The 10,191-nt window shown below is 34.5% G+C and overlaps 1 pseudogene; it reads left to right on the top strand.

Moving 5' to 3' along the window:
• Nucleotides 1-9,549: 9,549 nt before the first annotated feature.
• On the top strand, nucleotides 9,550-9,659 carry LOC125349786 (annotated as a pseudogene).
• Nucleotides 9,660-10,191: the final 532 nt, after the last annotated feature.

Below are 10,191 nucleotides of genomic sequence, written 5' to 3'. Positions count from 1 at the left end.
ATTGCATTGCTAACAAACTCATGCCCTTAGATTCTATCAAAGTGGAGACAAAGAAACAACCGGTAGAATTATTTTCCCTTGGTAATGCTTACATGACAAGTGCTGAAATATTCTCCTCTAATACCCAGATACTAAATAAGAAATGTTTCATCATTGGCCCACTCCTTTGATCTAAAGGGATTGCTTACAGAAAACAATGGAAGCATATTATCATCCTGTAATAATGTAAAAGAATGTAACATGAGCTTCGTGACGCCTTTCCAAGCATCTCTATCAGTTGAATTGGGGAAATAGTTACTGAAAAATGGAAATAGAGTGTTGGGTTGTGCTTGTTTGAGAGAATAGAAACACACTGTCATTTAGAAAAGATTAATATAATGTATCCTAAAGTTAGAGAAACAGTTTTATACACATGTAATTCAAAGCCATCTGCTCATTTTTAATTATTTGATTGCAATGGGGTATGTTGACATCATTTCTAAAGTCCTTTTAAAATGGTTCTGCGGTCAGTAATCTGTTTAAATAAAGGACTCCTTACTCAGTGTGTGTGATCTTCCCACAGACTATTAATAAATACTTATGTAATATGTCTCAGTTATGTCTAACATCCTTCTACAATTTAACTAACGATTCAAATTATGCATCATTTTCTAAATGTCGTTAAGTTTCCTTATTGCCTTCATTATATTCTTTAATTATTGCAACATTCTTTGAATTCTTTAGCAAAATGCCATATGACCATATTTCTGGAAGAGCAGGATATGAAGAAAATTACATTAGTCTCTGTCTTTCTCTTTCTCTCTCTCTCTCAAATTTTATACTTAAAAGTATTATTCAGGGCTGGGGATATAGCCTAGTGGCAAGAGTGCCTGCCTCGGATACACGAGGCCCTAGGTTCGATTCCCCAGCACCACATATAAAGAAAACGGCCAGAAGCGGCACTCTGGCTCAAGTGGCAGAGTGCTAGCCTTGAGCGGGAAGAAGCCAGGGACAGTGCTTAGGCCCTGAGTCCAAGGCCCAGGACTGGCCAAAAAAAAAAAAAAAAAAAAAAGTATTATTCATATATTATGAAAACTTGTCACATGCAAGGATTTTTCATGTGACAAACATGAGCCTTAACATGACTCACTTCTACAGAATAAAAAAAAAATTCCCCTCCCTGAATGCAAATTGTTTCCCTACTCTTCTACCAATAATAGGTCAGGGACTCCCACCCCCCACTTTTTTTTTCATTGTATGTTTCATAGTTACTCTAAAACTCTTATCATTTAATCCTCTTATCACATCAAGTTAATAATATCTCATACATGATTGTAATTATCATTTATTCTATCATTTTATCTTGAAGAAATAAGCTCACTTTACATATTGTTGAGTAAATAAAAGTTAATGGTCAGTTATGGGCTAAAGTAAAAATTAAAATTCATAAAAATGTTGCTACACTAGCTCACAATGCAAACCATTATAGAAACTACTTTCTTGAGACCAGAAAAAGGAAAAAAAAAACAGTGATTCAAACTTTTCATTTTTTCACAGTGGATATTTGCACAATGTTAATTTAGGGACCATGAATTACTAAAGTTAAGCAACCAATGCCAATGATTAATACTTCATTCTTGATACATTTTCATTGGGACTTATGGGAAAATTATATTTTTCCCCTGACCTGCTTAAAGGTGGGCTGTACAGTGGTTGGTACAGCTGTTTCTTTTCATTTCCTAGGTGCTTGCTCAGTTTCAACTGCTTTTTCTTTTTATTTATTATAAAGGTGGTGAAGAGGGGGGCTAAAGTTACAAATGTAAGGTAATGAGTACATTTCTTTTTTTAAATTTTTATTGTCATGATTACATTTCTTTTAAGCATTGTAACCCCCACCCACATTTTCTCCCTCTCACCACTCTCAATTCGCCTCTCCTCCAAGTTGTAAAGTCATCCAGTAGGTATTATTGTTGCCTTAGTTCATCTTTGTCCCGCTGTTTCTGTGAGTCCCTTTCCCTTCCACGGATCATATAAACATATACAACACAAAGGGTATAGAGCAGTAAAACAGAAAGATAAATAAAAAATAACTGCATACAATATATAAAAAGAACTCTTTGCTTCCAATTATTGGAGCTCATTTTGATATGTTTCATTATTCATGGTCTTGTGAACTTAGCAATTGGGCTATTATGATCCCTCCTAAGAACATCACAAAAATATTATAGTTATTACAAATGAGGGAAGCCATGCCACCTATATTTACTGGGTTCTGCTTTGTTTCACTTAATATATTTTTTTCCAGGTCTTTCCATTTTCTTACAAACAGGGCAACACCTCTTTCAGATGGAGGTATAGAACTCCATTGTGTATATATACCACATCTTTCTGATTCATTCATCTACTGAGGGGCCTCCGGGTTTATTCTATATCTTAGCTATGGTAAATAATGCTTCAGTAAACGTAGATGAGCTGATAACTTCGGTGTGTCTTTGTTTGTGGTCATTTGGCTAAATGCCCAAGATTGGTATTGTTTAGCTACAGGGAAGTTCTATGTTTAGTCTTTTGAGGATGTCCACACTGCTTTCCAGAGTGGCAGAATGAGTTTACACATCCATTAGCAGTGTAGTATTCCTGTTTGGCCACATCCCAACTAGCATCTGTCATTATTAGATTTTTTGATAATGGTCATTCTGAGTGAGATGGATCTCAGTGTTGTTTTGATTTATATTTCTTCTGTGGCCAGAGATGTTGAGCATTTCTTCATGTGTTTATTGGCTATTCTTATTTTCTCTTCAGAGAAGTCTCTAAGTCTTTAGCACACTTTGTAATGGAGTGGTTGATTTTTCAGGATTTGGGGGGAGGGCTTTAATTTTTTGACTTCTAAGTGCATTTTAGAAATGAGCCCCTGGTGTGTTGTATGGCTAGTGAAGATCTTCTCCCTGTCTGTGAACTTTGTATTTTCCTTGCTAGCTTTGCCGTGTAGAAGCTCTGCCATTTAATGGAATCATACTTATCCAACTTTTATTTGTTGTGTTTCTGGGTCTTTATTAAGAAAGTTTCAACCTGTGCCAAGGAGCCCTAGTGTTTCTCCTATTCCTTCCAGATGGCTAGAAAGGTCAACACTGAAAACAGAAATATTACCTCAGTATTATAAGGAAAAGAGTTTGGGCATTGCATCAATTGAAAGTGCTCAGCTGATAAACACAACTTAGAGGACCACATGTGAGGAGAAGTGAGGGCACTTGAGAACTTGGTTCTGCCTCTTGTTCTGCAGTTCCAATCTTGAATATTGAGTAGCTTTTGTCCCTGTGGTGTGCTTTCCTTTTCGTATAATAAGCCAAAGTTAATTCTAGCAGAAACTACATCCCTGTGAGATTAAGTGAAACTCCAGAGCAGTTGTTCTGAACTGGCAGAATGTCTGATTGATTTGTTAGTGCAAGATCTCTTCTAAGCACAGGTTTTCAAGATTAGTAGAGCAAAGGAAACATGCCAGAGGACTTGCAATAGGAACTAATAGACTTGAACCCATGGTAATACTCATTACTTCCACTAATTAATCATTGGTTAGGGAAGGTCATATGACAAATAGCTAACATCCGTGTTATGGGAAACACAATATTCCTCAAAGGCCAGCCAGACAGGTGAATCTCCTAAGAACACTAAAAGGCTCTGGCACATGTCATCATTCATGCCAGCCATATATTTGGGGTTTTTTTGGCCAGTCCTGGGCTTCCTTTTTGCTCCAGGCTAGCACTCTGCCACTTGAGCCACAGCGCCACTTCTGGCCGTTTTCTGTGTATGTGGTGCTGGGGAATTGAACCCAGGGCCTCATGTATCCGAGGCAAGCTCTCTCGCCACTAGGCCATATCCCCAGCCCAGGAGAAGATTTTTTTTGTTTTTGTTTTTTTGGTTTTTTTTTGTTGTTGTTTTTGGCCAGTCCTGGGCTTGGACTCAGGGCCTGAGCACTGTCCCTGGCTTCTTTTTGCTCAAGGCTAGCACTCTGCCACTTGAGCCACAGCACCACTTCTGGCCGTTTTCTGTATATGTGGTGCTGGAGAATTGAACCCAGGTCCTCATGTATACGAGGCAAGCACTCTTGCCACTAGGCCATATCCCCAGCCCCCAGCCATATATTTGAAGCATCAGAATATGCTGAAAATTTAGCCATATATATTTGGTAAGTGACCAAACAAAGTAGTTATTGGTCTCTCTGAACGAACTCAGACATAGTAAGACATAACTAAAAAGTAGAATAAATACTCTAACAGAGCAAATTCATAATACTGTTTCTTTGGTTACTGAAAAGTGTAAAAGTATATAAACATCAGGTTTTGGCCAGATTGATGATGTTCTTTCCTGCCACACCACAGGAATATGTTATTCAAATTGGTTCTTGTGAAAAATAAATCATTTGATAAATTTATAAGGAGGAGACATCTAGAAAGTATTTTAAGGGAAGCTAGAGGGTAATTTGAAAAACTCCCTCAAAGGCAGTGAAGGATCAAAAAAGGCCAGATATTTGTCAAGATCATTGCTGAAGAGCAGAGAGTAAATGGGGATCCAATGAAATCACTCTTATTGCGGAGCAGGATATTGTAGTTTGGGGAAAACTTCCAGATACCATTCAAACTACTACCTTAGAAGTAAGGCTTTATTTTTTTTTAATTCAGTGTCTGGTAAGAGTGATCAACATGAACTTGAATGTCAAATCTCGGCTTTGCTTTGCTTAGGGTTAGGATATTGGTTGGCTATAACACTTGAAGTTTAAGCTCTTCAAAAGAGGCTTTCTGCTGAAACTAGAGAAGCACGCTCTTCTGTCAGTAAAAAACAGAAGGGGTTTTGTGTGAGACCACATAAGCATAAAGCTGGCAGATGCCCTTAATTTCAGTAGCTTAACGTTTTCCGTTTGAACAGAACATTCATCATAGGGCACACAATGAAGACTTCTAGATGTCAAAGGAAGAGATGGTTGGGTGATTGGATTGCCATTTCACTAAATAAAATAGACTACTTTCATTCACTTTCAGTGTAAACGTCCTTTATTCTTAAATTTCGTGACATTATCTCACTCGCAATATAACAAATAACAAAGAATTGATTGTAAGCACTATTTTTAATCATTGTCTAAATAGGAAAAAGTCAATAAAATAGAAATGAGTCAGTAAAATAAGTCAATAAAATGTTTTCTTGGCATTTGAAGTGAATTTTTAGAAAACAGCAAGTATTTTGAAGAAAGCTGAACAAATATTTTAAGTAAAAATTGTCCAGTATCATATGACTTGGTAATGCTACAGGATGGTAAAAATTAAAAAGAATGATTGTGGTGGTTTCATTTTTGCATCACCTATGAGTTCTGGGGCAATGAGGCTTTTATATTTTTATGTGTTACAAGAAAGAAAAGTATAGGGTTTTTATATGTAGAATTCTTGTCTCCATAACTTATTTTCAGCACTAAATAAAGTAGCATTCCTACATAAGATGTTTAAATTTATAACTTCTGACGCTTGAGTAAGTGCCACAATAAATTGGAGAGTATTAAGTGCTGGCATTTCCTTATTTCAGATTTGTCATAATTATACTTCTATAATTCTATTATTTGTATTTTGCATTAAACTATTGTGATATCTGGATATTGTAAATCATTAAATCATTGTGTTTTGTTCATTTATTAATTCATTTATTCCGTTATGTGTTATTTTTTAGACAGTATTGAGTGTTGAACCAAAGCATTGATACACAGTGCCCTCCACTACTGAGTCACACATCAAGCCCTTTTTATTTCAGTTGTCTTGCAAACAGAATATTATTGCTTTGGCCTAGACAAGGCTGGATTATCATCATCCTATTTATATTTTCTATGTAGGTGGAATGACTGGGGTGGATTAACATGCCCTTGGTTTAAATGGATGAGATTTCATAAATGTTTTGACCTTGGATAGCCTTAAATTGTTATCCTCCAAATCTCTACTCTCTGAGTAACTAAAGTTGGAGGGAAGAGCTCTGGCTCCTGGCTAAATTAATTCATATTTATTTGCCTATTATTGTTTAGTGTACATTTAGCAATGTTTACTTTTTGCCAGAAAAATTAAGTTTATTCTCAAATTCTGATACCATTATGTTTTCATTTGTTTATTTCTAAAGTAATGTACAGAGGGGTTACAATTCCATATGTAAGGCAATGAGTACATTTCTTATCCATAATATTTTTAAGCAAACATCTTGAAAATTTGCTATAATGAGTCTCCTAGAATGTATAGTTCTAGTCTATCACTGCTTTGGTGGCTTTTAGTAACTGCAATGTATTATACAGATTAATAGTAATAGAATCAGATGACATTCTAATACTATAAGTCCTATACTTATATTTGAACCTCACATGATTTATCCAACATTATTACAAATAATGCCATCCAATCTACCAAGATGACAGAATCAACTAACTTAGAGATTACTTGATCCATCATATGTGTTTCAAAAGGCTGTTGATGAATCATAGCCACTTTCTTTATTAGTGTCAAACTTTAAGACTGAAAGCAAGCTTACTTAAGATAACACCTTAGAAATATAAATGTATAGAAAGAGATCTATGGCACCTTTAAAGGGAAAATACATCTGTTTTGGAAATAGAGACCTTTATTTTAATTTGGGTTGTCTTGGACGATAACCTATTTACCCTTCCAAGTAACTGAAATAAACTACTTTGACCAAGTTATAGTTTGAGATGGGATCTTATTGAATTTCTGTCTGGCCTCAAATGTTGATCCTTCTGGTTTGTTCCTCCTGAGCAGCTGCTCAGGGTGTTATTAAAACTTTGTAAAAGGTACACATATGAACAGAAAATAATGGAAAACATTCGTATGTAAAAATGTAGCTTCACAGTAGGTCCTATGAGAAAGTAAGACTAAAATGTCTAACTTGGGTTAGGAGATTATTATGCTGAAAAAGGAAAGGTTTCAATTTTATTTATTTTTTTAAAGATTTTATTATAAAACTGATGTACAGAGAGGTTACAGTTTCATATGTTAGGCATTGGATACATTTCTTGTACTGTTTGTTACCTTGTCCTTCATACCCCCCTCTCCCCTCCCCCTTACCCTTTCCCCCCCTGAGCTGTTCAGTTCACTTACACCAAACAGTTTTGCAAGTATTGCTTTTGTAGTTGTTTCTCTTTTTTTACCCTGTGTGTCTCAATTTTGATATTCCCTTTCAATTTCCTAGTTCTAATACCAGTATACACGGTTTCCAATATACTCAGATAAGATTACAGAGATAGTGTAGATACAATCACAAGAAGGTGATACAAGAACATCATCAATAGTAGAAGCTACAGATACACAGGGGATGTTGAAAGTAGTTACAACTGTGATATAACAACCGTTTCCATAAAATGGAGTTCATTTCACTTAGCATCATCTTATGTGATCATAAGGGTATAGCTATTGGGCTCTTGTGATCCTCTGCTGTGACTTGCCTAAACCTGTGCTAATTATTCCCAATAAGGGAGACCACAGAGTCCATGTTTCTTTGGGTCTGGCTCACCTCACTTAGTATAATTTTTTCCAAGTCCTTCCATTTCCTTACAAATGGGACAATGTCATTCTTTCTGGTAGAGGCATAAAATTCCATTGTGTATATGTACCACATTTTCCTGATCCATTCGTCTACGGAGGGGCATCTGGGTTGGTTCCAGATTCTCGCTATGAGGCTTGAATTTTAAAAGCAACAATAACTAGTGTAAACTATTAAAGGAACTTGATGTAGAAAATCTAAAATATATTTTATCACTCAGGAATAAATCCTAAAAGCACGTGTATAAACTGTATAAACTAATATAAACACAATTACATTTCAAAGAAAACAGTTTATCTGAATTAATATTTTAGTGACTGATACTATTACTCAATAGCTTCAAATAAACACATTTATGTATTTCTGAAAAGGTGTTCATATCTATATGAACTATATACTAAGACCAAATCTATGGTAACAAATAGCAACATGCATGTGGTTTGAAAAAAATCAGATTTGACATTGGGGAGCTGGTACTGGGGCCATATGCTCTCACTTGGCCATTTCTACTCAAAGCTGTCCTCCACCATTTGAGCCATACTTCCACTTACTAGACTGATTTTATTTAGTTGTGGTGAACACAGCTAGCTAATACGAAAACTCAATTGCAAGCAGAAAGAACTAGTTTTATTATATGTTATCAAGATGGAAAAAAATCTAAGATGTGCTTATTCTAAGACAGTGATAATAAATTATAAATTAGTAAATCATCAAACACTCTGCACCCAACTTTGAAACACTGTGATTTTTAGGATACCTTCTTTCTGTATCAAAACAACTTAAAATTGAATGAGTATGTATGAGTATTTAATGAGTATGTTTTTCTTTCCTTCTTTTTTTTTTTTTAACATCCATTCATTCATTTAGATTGAACTGAAGGCCTCAGGCTTGTTCTTGTTTTTTACTCATGACTAGTGCTCTAACACTTTTGCCACATTTATTGTCCAGGATTTTGCTGGTTAATTGGAAATATAGTCTCAAGGACTTTAATTCGAAGACTGTGAGCTCCATTATGTTACAGATCTCAGGCTCATGAATAGATAATATTATAAACCTAACCTATATCTGTCCAGCTAACAATTTAATAGAATTGTATTCATGCCAGATACACAGTTTTTATAGAACAAAAAAAACTACTACCAAGGACTGACAGTCTTGAAAACTGTCATCATATTTGAGAAAGTTTTTTCCTCATAGTATTTATTTCCTTCTTCTAGATGCAAAATTCATAAAAAGGAATTATATAAAATAAAGAAAACACTAAAACCAATATGCCATCTTAACTAAGCAATTAATAACTTAATAAAGAGTGCATAGAATTGGAGTGTAAATGTGTGCTTTTATTTTTTAAGTATATTTGTGTTACATTTTAAGTAGTTAAGTTGTATATGATTACAAAGTGCCTTCATCAACTACATTGAAGAAAAAGAAGAAAACGCTCTGAGTAGTGAAATGTGTTTACTTTGCCTTTCTATTACAAGCAGGCACAAATAACTAAACCTGAAAAATTTTAAATCTGAACCTATACATAATAAAAGAGTTAATCATTATCTAGTATCTTACATTAATTTCATGATGATGAAGTTTATTCGTCTATTTAATTTTAAACATAGGGGACATATTTCACATTGTCTAAACAAAGTTACTAACAATTAATGGAAAATAATTCACCAAACAATTGTTTTATTTGAATTATTTTCACAAATCTATCCAATTTAAGACATAAAAATACACTTTTGTATTTTAAGCTTTATTGATAATTTAGATGGTTATGTTTCAATTAATATGTAATTTGGATTCAATTAAACACAAAATGTTAAAATTGAAGCTATATATATATGCAGATAGACAGATAATAAATAGATATTCATGAACAAAAATAAAAAGCAACACCATGTTACTTCATGTTTTTTTCTTATTGTACATTTTGACTATTTAGTTTGCATTTTAACAAGTTTTCTGCTTAAAACCATTATTACTATCAGCAAAAGAGATGTAGGGCTCCAGGGGCTTACACAAGCTTACTCTGACAGTATAGAAAGAGGAGGCAGAGTAAATGTACAGCACAGGCCTTATGTCTGGTCTGTATTGTGAATGGGGAGACATGGGAAAAGAAAAGCAAAAAAATAAATAAATAAAAATAAAAAGAGTGATGTATTCAATGCCGAATTAAAAAAACAACTGATGTTTATATAAAATGTCTCAGAACATGTCCATAAAAGAGAAATTTCCACATTGCTTGAAAAATCTGAGTTTAAATGTAGACTCATTAAGCCTGTATCCATTACAGAGTACAAGAGAAGTTTTTGATGTCATCCTTCCTAGCACAATTCCACATTTTAGGGAAATAAAATATGACTGCTTTCAAAAAGCTATTACAGCACTGATATCCATATCAAAGTCCACTTCCCTAATTTCCTTTTCTTGATAAGATGTAGATTCATTTTTGATAAAAATGAGCTGCTCAAATTCAGACTATAATAGCACTACGTTATCTCAGGCGTCCAGAAGGAAAACTACTCTTGGAAATACAATAAGGCTGTGTCTACTATTCTCTGTCTCTTCTCCACTTTTCAGGAGAATTTTCCCTCTATATTTTCCAAAATAAAGGCTCATGGTACAAAGTGTGTTACTAAATTC

This window comes from Perognathus longimembris, chromosome 3 (assembly GCF_023159225.1).
Source record: "Perognathus longimembris pacificus isolate PPM17 chromosome 3, ASM2315922v1, whole genome shotgun sequence".
Classification (NCBI taxonomy): domain Eukaryota; kingdom Metazoa; phylum Chordata; class Mammalia; order Rodentia; family Heteromyidae; genus Perognathus; species Perognathus longimembris.
Note: the sequence above shows the minus strand (reverse complement) of the source record. Positions and strands in the feature narration are given on the sequence as shown.